We start from the raw sequence: 11731 nt of genomic DNA on the forward strand, positions 1-11731 counted from the left end.
ACAGACCTATGGTCTTCTTACAGGGTGCATGATTGTTTCCCACCTTCCAACCCGGCAAATATTTAGAATAGACACCTTTAGCAAACAACGGTAACACTATTTTTTACGGTACTCATACCTTGATCACCCAAATAGCGTTGAAGCTGCAGCGTAAAAACGTTATGGGGGCTGATTTATCGTTGTGACCAACGTTATGTGTTTTGGCCAAATATTGCATAGTCCGTACGCATTTCACCTTGTATCGCGTATATTGTGACAAAAATGGTTGTACCGCGTGATATCAAAGCTCAACAGCGTACTAAAAATAGGGTGCATCTTGCTAAAGGTCGAACCCAAATCACGGTATTTCCCCCCTTACGATAATACCGTTACAACATAACGTTTTTTGCTAAGGGTGTCTACTTTGATAAAAACGATGCAAAGCCTCTCAATTATTTGTACATGATTGTACTATGTTCACTTGACTTAATCTTTTCCCGGAATCACAGACACAGGGACTAGGGTCCAGCGGATTCTGCCGGCAGAAAATTGGCAGAATTCGGTGCTTTTTCTGGTAAGTTTCATGCATGTTTGGTATGTGGATAAAGAAATGGAGCAGAATTCGAGGAATTGCCCGCCATAAGGTTTGTATGGTTCTGCCAATTTTACTGCTTTTCAAGCAGAATCTGCCACCTTGAGGGGATGAGGGGAACATATTCTATGCGTACGATAAACTAGCGCTTTCACAAGATGTTTCTTCGATTTCGTTGGAGTATAGCTCCCCCACGGAATATACTCCAACGAAATCGAAGAAACATCTTGTGAAAGCGCTAGTTTATCGTGCGCATAGAATATGTTCCCCTCATCTATTGCAGGACGAATTAGACAGACTGACATCAATATTTACGAACAACGGCTATCCAAAGGAATTTCTGGCCAAGCTAATCAACGAAAAACCGGCGACAGACAAGCCGATCCAATTTGGACCTGACCTTTGCCCAGTGGTGCTCCGTTTACCCTGGGTTGGCGCCGGTTCTGCGCGCGTGGAGAAGGATGTTCGTGGTATCGTATGTCCATCTTATCCGTGCGTCAAGCTGTACGTCATATTTGGGACAGTGCGTGCGTTCAGTGTGAAGAAGGATGTTCTACCTACCCTTAGTAAAAGTAAACTTATCTATTTCTTTCAATGCCGACAATGTGAAGATCGGTATGTAGGTAGAACCCTTCAGCACCTGGGCGCGCGCATTCGTCAACATGTGCCGTTTTAAAGTTTTGTTCCGCTTGATGCGCGTGAGTGTCGTCCTCGCCGTGGTCGTCCTCCAAAATGTGCTGTCCGGCCCATCGGTGGATCTTCCTCTTCCTGTGAAGATGTGACTGCATGCCCGTCCTCCTCCGCGTGTGTAGGGCAGGGTCCAGCTGAGAACAGCGTGAAAGAAGGTGAAAGACCGACACGTAAACCACCGAAATTGACAAAGGATCTGTCTGCGTCGGGAAGGGTTACGCGAAGCCAAGTAAAAATACGGACTCATGAGGACGCACGTACAACGACAACGGAAGTGACAACAACAGTCAATATTCGAAAACGTGGTAGACCGCGAAAACGAACCTCAATATCGAACACCGGACAAGTTGGAGTAAGAAGCTCAATAGAAATCCGCAATGGAGGAGACGTAGCTGAAAGGACACTGGGCATCGCGCACACAACGGCTAGTGTCAGAAAACGTGGAAGGCCGCGGAAAAGCAAAGAGACGGATAGTGGTGATGCCGCGAAGAGGCGAGATGATGGGACATTGGAGGAGACAACACCCAACGGAGCTAAGAATCGCACTTCGTCAATCAAACAACATCTGTCAGCCCGCACCAATTATCGTGAGTTGTACAGTGATAATGTGTTCTCAATATTGTCACGTGGTAGATGTGCGTTGCATCTGGCTGTGTTAGAAGCTTTGTATATCCGTAAGTTAGATCCTGAACTTTGCGTACAGAAAGAAAATGTGTTGTCGCTGCAATTGTTTGGTGTTACTCCTCGTCGAGGTGTTAACAATGTAACTTAATTTGCTCACTATGTTCTTGTCACTATTCTTATTTCTTTCGCGTTTTGTGTCGTGCTGAACTTGATAATTTTCCACCTTGTCACGAGTGTTGTTATCTCATATCTTTACGCTATATTATAAGTTTTAGTCTTTCCAACTTGAGCCATTCCCTGTATAATCCTTGATGAGAAGGGACCGAAAACGTTCGGATACTTTGACAAGTGCCATATTTTGACTGGATGTGTGTTTGCGTGGATACTTACGACCCAACACGTACCTTCGTTATTAAAATAATAATACTAATAATGAAGTGTGTGGGTACAGTGAGGGCTGCGTCCCACCCGCCTGTGTGGATTCACAGGAAGTGTGAGTTACGAAGTCTGAAGAAAATGTTGAACAGTCTCCGCTGGGATGACGACTACACCATAGCTCAGTGGTTAGAGCTTCGCTAGCTACAAGTGAGGGTCCCTGGTTCGAGTCCTGGTGGTGACAGTCAATTTTTTCTTCAGACTCTTCCCGTTTGTCTCTTTCCCTCAAACTAGCGAAAATAATAATAATAATAATAATTTGAAACTCGGATGTTGAGCCATAAATAAATGTAAAAGAGAAAAGGACATATGGATACGAGTTAAGAGTAACTCTCCATCACTGTAACATGATACTATATACAGTCAGAAAGTGCAATAACTAGGCACAAAACTGACAGAGTACTGAGACTCTTTGTTCCGTTGGGACTGTAGCTTTTGCTCGTTTTCGTTGCGCTTGCCTTCCCCTCTTTGGTCTTTCCACAACCTTGAACCTTCCAAGTTGGAAGGCTGTCGGTTAGCGCTACGGAGATGTGTTGAAGTTAGGTGTCAGGACGTCGAATGTCTCAGTACTCTGTCAGTTTTGTGCCTAGTTATTGCACTTTCTGACTGTATATAGTATCATGTTACAGTGATGGAGAGTTACTCTTAACTCGTATCCATATGTCCTTTTCTCTTTTACAATAATAATAATAATAATAATAATAATAATAATAATGTAAAAGAGAAAAGGACATATGGATACGAGTTAAGAGTAACTATCCATCACTGTAACATGATACTATATACAGTCAAAAAGTGCAATAACTAGGCACAAAACTGACAGAGTACTGAGACATTCGACGTCCTGACACCTAACTTCAACACATCTCCGTAGCGCTAACCGACAGCCTTCCAACTTGGAAGGTTCAAGGTTATGGAAAGACCAAAGAGGTCGTACTGGTCTCGTCATCGTCCAGTAACAATCGACATTCTTTGTTCCGTTGGGACTGTAGCTTTTGCTCGTTTTCGTTGCGCTTGCCTTCCCCTCTTTGGTCTTTCCATAACCTTGAACCTTCCAAGTTGGAAGGCTGTCGGTTAGCGCTACGGAGATGTGTTGAAGTTAGGTGTCAGGACGTCGAATGTCTCAGTACTCTGTCAGTTTTGTGCCTAGTTATTGCACTTTTTGACTGTATATAGTATCATGTTACAGTGATGGATAGTTACTCTTAACTCGTATCCATATGTCCTTTTCTCTTTTACATTTATTTATGGCTCAACATCCGAGTTTCAAATAATAATAATAATAAAGGTTTGCTCCCCACACCGGAGCTCGCGCTATTCCGCCGACTTTACTTGACACTTAACTGACTCACGACTGCCATCCAGAGCACACGAGAAGTCCATCGAACCTTCGACTCGGCAAACCTGCAAGAAAGCACCACTCCCTGCTCAATACACAGTGTTTCGGGGAATTCACCCCTCATCAGTTGAGCTTGAGTAGGCTGAGGAAGATTGTGCCTGAAGAGCACCACTTATATAGTGCTCTCCAGGCACAAACATCACCAGGGATACAAACTTACAGAGACGCTCCGCTTCCAGCGCGACAAACACCTCGTGAACACCAGATAGCAGCGTGAGTCAGTGTCGCTCCTGGACGGTGAGACAGACGTCGAGGACCCTCGGTCATTCGCAACGCTGTCGCCTCCAAACCAACTAATCGCAAGCCCGCGCTGGGCACAACAGTATGAAGTAGTGGTTGCGACTTCGGCGATGATTTGTAAGAAAGGTTTGCTCCCCACACCGGAGCTCGCGCTATTCCGCCGACTTTACTTGACACTTGACTGACTCACGACTGCCATCCAGAGCACACGAGAAGTCCATCGAACCTTCGACTCGGCAAACCTGCAAGAAAGCACCACTCCCTGCTCAATACACAGTGTTTCGGGGAATTCACCCCTCATCAGTTGAGCTTGAGTAGGCTGAGGAAGATTGTGCCTGAAGAGCACCACTTATATAGTGCTCTCCAGGCACAAACATCACCAGGGATACAAACTTACAGAGACGCTCCGCTTCCAGCGCGACAAACACCTCGTGAACACCAGATAGCAGCGTGAGTCAGTGTCGCTCCTCACTGGCAGTTGTGAGTCAGTCAAGTGTCAAGTAAAGTCGGCGGAATGGCGCGAGCTCCGGTGTGGGGAGCAAACCTTTCTGACAAATCATCGCCGAAGTCGCAACCACTACTTCGTACTGTTGTGCCCAGCGCGGGCTTGCGACTAGTTGGTTTGGAGGTGACAGCGTTGCGAATGACCGAGGGTCCTCAACGTCTGTCTCACCGTCCAGGAGCGACACTGACTCACGCTGCTATCTGGTGTTCACGAGGTGTTTGTCGCGCTGGAAGCGGAGCGTCTCTGTAAGTTTGTATCCCTGGTGATGTTTGTGCCTGGACAGCACTATATAAGTGGTGCTCTTCAGGCACAATCTTCCTCAGCCTACTCGAGCTCAACTGATGAGGGGTGAATTCCCCGAAACACTGTGTATTGAGCAGGGAGTGGTGCTTTCTTGCAGGTTTGCCGAGTCGAAGGTTCGATGGACGTCTCGTGTGCTCTGGATGGCAGTCGTGAGTCAGTCAAGTGTCAAGTAAAGTCGGCGGAATAGCGCGAGCTCCGGTGTGGGGAGCAAACCTTTCTGAATAATAATAATAATTTCAAAATTTTGAAGGACGCTTCACGCAGCTTCATTATACTTGAATTGTTTGCAGGCAACCTGCCTACTCTCAAGAGAGCACTGCATTTCACACAAATCCATTGGTATCGTTACAACGTTTCGGTCTTTATGACCATCATCAGGAATGAAGTGGACATGGAAAGAACCGCAGTATAAAAGAAGGAGGCAAGCAAGCAAAGCGTGGTACATAGTGACAGCGCGCGTAGAGAAGTGCAAAGCACGTCATGGCGGGTGTGCATTACTACATATACATGACAACACAAGCACAAACGGCGAGGAAAGTAGATACTGCGCTACAGCAGTGATTACAGCCCACTTCCAGTCTCACACCACCAGTGAGGTGTCTAGAGCCCCGCGCCACTCGCAGTAAGGTGGTGTTATAGCAGATCCCAGCCACTGTTGTTGTTAATTTCCGGGGATCGCTCCCTGATATTGATGGCCTCCCGGATCCTCCTCCTGGGGCGGTCACGCTCAGAACCGAGAACCCGGATACCTGAGAAAGCCGTTGCTCCCAATGGCAATGGGTCAGATGCATGCTTGGCCGCGAAATGCTCACCCAGCGCGGTGCCGCTCACTGTGTTGCGTGCGTCGTCGTTGTGTTCTTTTGTCCTGGTAGCGAGGCTGCGGTACGTCTCTCCGACATATTTATCACCACATTTGCACTCGAGGTGGTATACGACGTTTCGCTCTGTGCATGCTTCTGAACCGGACATGCAGGCGACACAAGCAGCTTTGGGCCGCCCCCGTTTACGGGGCTTGGACGGGTCTACATACCTGCGGCATGGTGGTTTGCGGAGGGCAAACCACCTATGATTTGCACGTCTGCCCTCCCTCTTTACCCAAGTATCCCTATCGCTGAAGGGGTGGAGGCGGTTGCTAGAGTCCTGCAGCAGCACATCGAGTCTGTTGACACATTTGGTTTAAGCGTGGAGCAGATCGAAGAGCTGTTAACCTTCGTTCTAAGATCCAATTATTTCAGATTTGGTGAGAAGGTCTACCACCAGAGGGAAGGCATCGCCATGGGTAACAACCTAGCGCCCCCGTTTGCGATTATCTTCATGCATGACCTCGAAACCTCGCTGTTGCTAAACTCGCCTGGTGCTCCCGTACTCTACAAGCGTTATATTGATGACATCATTATGCTGTGGACACTGGGGGCCGCGCTTCTCCGCCAGCTGATTGCATTCTTCAATACCGCCAATGCGAGCATCAAGTTCACGTATCAATCTTCGGAGGAAACTGGGTCGGTTGACTTTATGGACACGACTATTCATGTCTCCTCCGAGGGTGCAATATCATTCGAGCTGTTCCGCAAAGCTTGCCACGGTGGCCTCGTCTCAGACTTCAACTCGTGCGTTCCGCAACAGCAAAAACTCGCCATCGCGTCTTCGGAATTCCTCCGCGCGGCCCGCCTTTCCTCTGATCCTGCAGCCCGCCAGCGAAGTGAAACATTAAAATTCAACAACTTTCCTGACAAAGTTATCGCGACTGCTCATGAACGAGCCAGACGTCCTGCTAAACAAAAGAAAGACTATCGATCCACGTTGAAGGTACCATTCAAAACGGATGCCATCCACTACAGGTTCCACCGTCTTCTAAACAAATACAATCTAAATGTACAGATAATCTACAAGAATGCAAGGCTTTCCAACAGCGTCACTAAGTCCAGCCTCACTGGACCTTGCTGCCGTAAGTGGGTGGATCCCGCTGCCCCGAGGCGACGAGGAAGGCCTAAAGCCGCCTGCGTTGCATGCCAATCGAGCGAGGTAGAATGCACAAGACGCAACGTGGTTTATCGTCTGACCTGCAAGTGCTCGGAGAAGTATGTTGGAGAGACTGGCCGTAGTGTAGCAACGCGAACAAAAGAACACAATGATAACTCACGCAACAAGACGTCTGGAAAAGCCCTGGCCGAGCACTACCGACTTCGCTTCCATAGAATTGGGCACCATTGCCCGTTTGGCCTTGCGAAGCAAAATAAAAATCAACAACAACAACAACAACTTCACCATGGCGGCGAGGTACTGCCGCTTGGCGAGTCGGCATTCACAGAGGTTCGCGTCCTTGCCACTGAGTCGGATCGGGCCAGGAGGAGAATACGCGAAGCAATACAAATTCGCGACACGAGCCCCAGCATAAACAATAACGCAGGGTGGGACCTCTTGTAAAGTCTCTGGTGAAGCCTTGTACATATTTCTGGCCCTGATACTCGCTCTTCCTGGATAGTGGTGGTTTTGCACCCCTTGCACTAGTGAACTGTTACTACTACTGTTGTTGCTAGCGCCTGCAATAACATGTCTGCACGCACCTAGTGCACATGTACATTCTGTTTGTTGCCTGTACCTGTGCCATATTTAGAGTTGTCGCGTATTGCGTTATTTCTATACCTGTTTTTGTTTTTTGGTGATGTTTTGTCCTTTTGTTCTCTCTCTCGTCAAAGTGCATGCAGGTGTGAGTTGTTATCAGTTCGCAGCGCTCCTCATTTTATTAACCCATCCTAACCGGTGTGCCCACTTCATTCCTGATGATGGTTATTTCATGACCGAAACGTTGAAATATAATATTTTTCTGGTGAAAAGCAGTGATTTGAGTGTGAGCCAGTGTTGCTCACAACCCATTTTTTAATAATAATAATAATAATAATAATAATCTCTCCTGCTCGTGCTCTCTTCCAGCTGACTTCGAGTTGGCTCGAACACATGGTGTATCCACTTCTGTTGCTTGGAAGCGGAAGGATTTTTTCCAACCGTGCTGCGACCCACAGTTAATTGGGAACAAGTGGCCTGGCATGAGTAATACATGGATGTGGCAAATGGGATCGAGGCCTTTGGCCTCTGGTTGGTGGATCTGATCTATCCTCCCCAACCGTTTAGGAGCCGCATCTGACGCCTGATCATGGGGTGGTGGCGTCCCACGGAAGCGGAAAGGTGGTTCTTGACCAGGGAGGTGTACGACTCCTTGTTCTTGACCTGCCCAGTACGCGAACCCCGTCGAATTTTTATTTTTTATTTTTTATCCACTTCTGTCAAGTCAATTGATGACATACCCGTCGACATCCGTCGGCCAATATATAAAATTTAATTGTAATCCTTATCCACCTCCGTCTGCTCAATTTCCCGCGGTCGACAACATCGACCGACAAGGGTTTATGCAAAATTAATTTGATTTCATAGCGGCTTATCCTATCAAAAATACACAAAAACAATCATCTTTTAGCCACCGTGTCGTTTTCTCCATGGCTAGCTGCTGTGCTCTTTGGCTTCGGTGCGGACTATTCTTTGTGGCGGTCCGGCGTAGCGGGTGGTGTTTCGGTGACAACGACGGTCCACAACGCATCCCATTTATTGCTGCTCGCCCTATACAGCTCCATAATATTGTACTCTCTTTCACTACATAGATCCACGGCCGGGCTGATGCCAGTTTCGGGGCCGCTGCTTTCAGTACTGTTTGGTATTGCTGCGCTTCGGTGCCGCGGGCCGGTGCAGCGGCGGTGTTCCTGACAACCTGTGTGGGTTTCTAGGATTTGGCAAGCACCTCGCCGTGTCCTAAAGCTGTTGTCCTGCGGACTCGTGTCAAAGCGACTGGCGACGCACATAGAGCTACGCACGCCTCGTGTGTCGGAGTGCTTTGGAATCACTGATTTCCTTTTTTGTTTGAGCTAATTCTTCAGGATGCCAAGGTTTTACGGTCTCCCCAAAGACCATAAGGCAGGATTGCCATTGCGTCCCGTGGTCAGTTCTTGCGACAGTCCTACAAGTAACCTTTCGTTGATTGTTGAAAGGATACTGAATCAGCTCCTTATGTTCGTACCTGCTCATCTAGATAGCACCGAAGCCTGCATTGAAGACATCAAGAGGCATCGCCAGGTCCCGGATGGCTGCATCATCGCCTCATTCGATGTAGTGGGCCTCTATTCGAACATTCCTATAGATGAGAGCATTTCGGCCGCTATTACCAAGCTAGAGCAGCATAAAAAATGATGTCGTCATGCTAGGATTGACGGTTGCGGATGTACAGCTGATGTTGCAGTATGTTCTGTTAAACAACTACTTCGAGTTCAATAGTAAACAGTACCGTCAGAAGCGTGGAATTGCGATGGGGAACCATCTGGCACCTCCGCTGGCCATCCTCGTCATGGATGCTCTTGAGCAGAAGGCTCTCTCGACAGCTACAATGAAACCAGATCTCTACAAGCGATATATCGACGACTGCATACTACTGTGGAGACATGGCTGGAAAGGTTTAACAGCACTTCTAGATCACTTCAACGGACAGCACACTACTATCAATTTCACAATGGAACACTCGGTCAACGAAACTCAGTCAGTGAACTTCCTAGATCTAGCGCTGTCTGTGCGTGGAAGCAGCATAGAGTGGGAGCTCTATGTTAAGCCTTCCCACAGTGGTGTCCACCTGTCTTATGAATCATGTCTCCCGTGGTCGTGCAAAAGAGCTGTTGCAACGAACCAATTCTCTCGAGCTATCCGTAACTCATCGACACCGGAAGCGGAAGACAGGAGCATGTCCATTGAAGAGTTGCTCGAGAGAAATGACTATCCACGCACCGAGATCAACGCAGCACGACGAGCAGCCAAGGGGAAGAGACAAGATACACACCCGTCTCAACAACAGCAGCGTGACAGCAAGCGCAGGCACAACCAATTCAAGTCGGTCATCAAACTGCCCTTCATCAATGACTCACTTGCCGCTCGTGTCTCACGACGTGTTCGAAAGTTCAGTCCGCATGTTCGTGTTATCTATGTGTCTGGTTCTTCTTTGAAGGATATGTTGGGCGATCGTCGAGTGTCGTACGTGTGTGTCCCCGTGAGAAGCAGCGATCGGACGTGAAGAGAGGGAGAAGTCGACCAATGGAGTGTCGTGCATGTGATGCGAGTATGGTGGATAGTCAGTGTTTAGTCAAAGGTGTTGTCTATTGTATGTCTTACACGTTGTGTGCGGAATTGTACGTTGGTGAGACCAAGCGGCTGGTGAGGGAATGATTCGCTGAGCACTACCGAGAGGCAAGGGCGATGGTGGTGAAGGCTCCCTGGGGCTTCCACTATCGTACCCAGCATCGATAATCTTCAAAGTCTTCCAACTTTCTGCCCTCCCACCAGGCAAAGATTCTCGGCAGGGAGGCTTCGCTACCATCAAGGAAACTGCTTGAAGCTATCGAGATAAGGAAGCGCAAACCAGCAGTCAATTGCGATGACGGCTGGCGCCTAATTGACTGATTGGATATCACCAGATCGTCACGGGATCGTCACTGGAATCGACGCCCGTCTCCTCGAACTACCACTGGACTTTACCACCTGACACAGCACACACAAATACTGAAGTTCTTTGCACATACCCCGTTGTCATATAAATACATGTACTTCGAAGTAGGTCGCCTTTAGCATTCCCACACTTGAAAGTGTTCTTGTACGTGCTGTGATAGTCTTACTAGTCTTCTTTCTTCTGTTTAGGTCACCTTACAGGTGATGATTGTAAACTTTAGTGTTAGTGCTAGTTTTCTTGCCTTCTTGCCAAATTGTGTCTGTGTGTATGTGTGAGTTTTCTCATCTTTCGTTCTGTTTAGGTCACCTCACAAGTGATGATTGTTTAGTTTGCTGGCCTTGCCAATTGTGTCACCACGATGTGTTAGTTCTAGAACATTCATCTGCCTGCATTATTCGTCTTTATATTTCGTGTTTTTGCCTCCCCTTCCTCAATGCCCTGTTGATGCCCAATGGGCGAAATATTGGCAAAGTTACTTATTTTGTGCAGCTGAGAGCCTGTGGCCGGAATGGCGGTGTTTTCAAGTGCAAGAAATACGCTGCAATGGAGTTTGGGAAGTCTAAAGAAACGTAATTCTTCAATCTTCATAGTAACTATCGTCTCATTTATTCAAAAGGTAAAATACTGATATTCTGCGCGACAGAACCTGCGTTCATGACTCGATAATCCGTTGGTATTCGGCTTTTAGGTGTGTCGCGAGTCGCAAGGCTGCGGCATGGCGCCCTGCTGCGGTTGCAGTTCTTCAGGCCCATGGCCGTGCTTGTGTAAAAGCCGGGCGGATATCATGCACAAACTGCGCTTGTAATAGATGCATGAATCGCCCAGAGAACAAAGCGACAACAGAACAAGAAGGTTTTACGGGGCGGTGACGAGGCCGAACCCCTGGGAAGCGCCACCGTACCGGCGTTCACCAGGCGGACTTGTGCATGGGCGATCGGGCCACCTTCAGAGACTGGGGTGGATTCCAAATAAACGTCGAGGGGGCAGACTACTGTCAGTATTAGTGATTCAGGTGCGGTATCAGAAATTTCACCGGTTTGTGAACAAGACCATGAGCATTCGTCGATGTCGGATGTACTGGTTGGCGGTGAATCAACTGATGTATCGGCCGGGCTTCGCAGTGGAGCCAGTGTGGGTGCCGTCTTTACCAGAGGGACCGCTTGTGGAACGCGAATGCGTTTCTCCCAAGGGCGAGCATTCTTATCCGTCCTTGTGCCGGTGAATGATGAAACTGATCCAGCGCTTCTGCACCTAGCATACTGATGCTAGGACCACTGGTCAGTGTGGTGCGTTCAGACTCACCAACACGACTACTGTAATAGTTTTACCTTGACACTTCTTGCTTGTCTTATGGTAACACCTTGTGTTCCTACTATTCTCACTCCTGCGGTTATCGCCTTTCTTTTGCTTTATAACCTCTGGTTTGAA

Source organism: Sycon ciliatum, chromosome 11 (genome assembly GCF_964019385.1).
Source record: "Sycon ciliatum chromosome 11, ocSycCili1.1, whole genome shotgun sequence".
Classification (NCBI taxonomy): domain Eukaryota; kingdom Metazoa; phylum Porifera; class Calcarea; order Leucosolenida; family Sycettidae; genus Sycon; species Sycon ciliatum.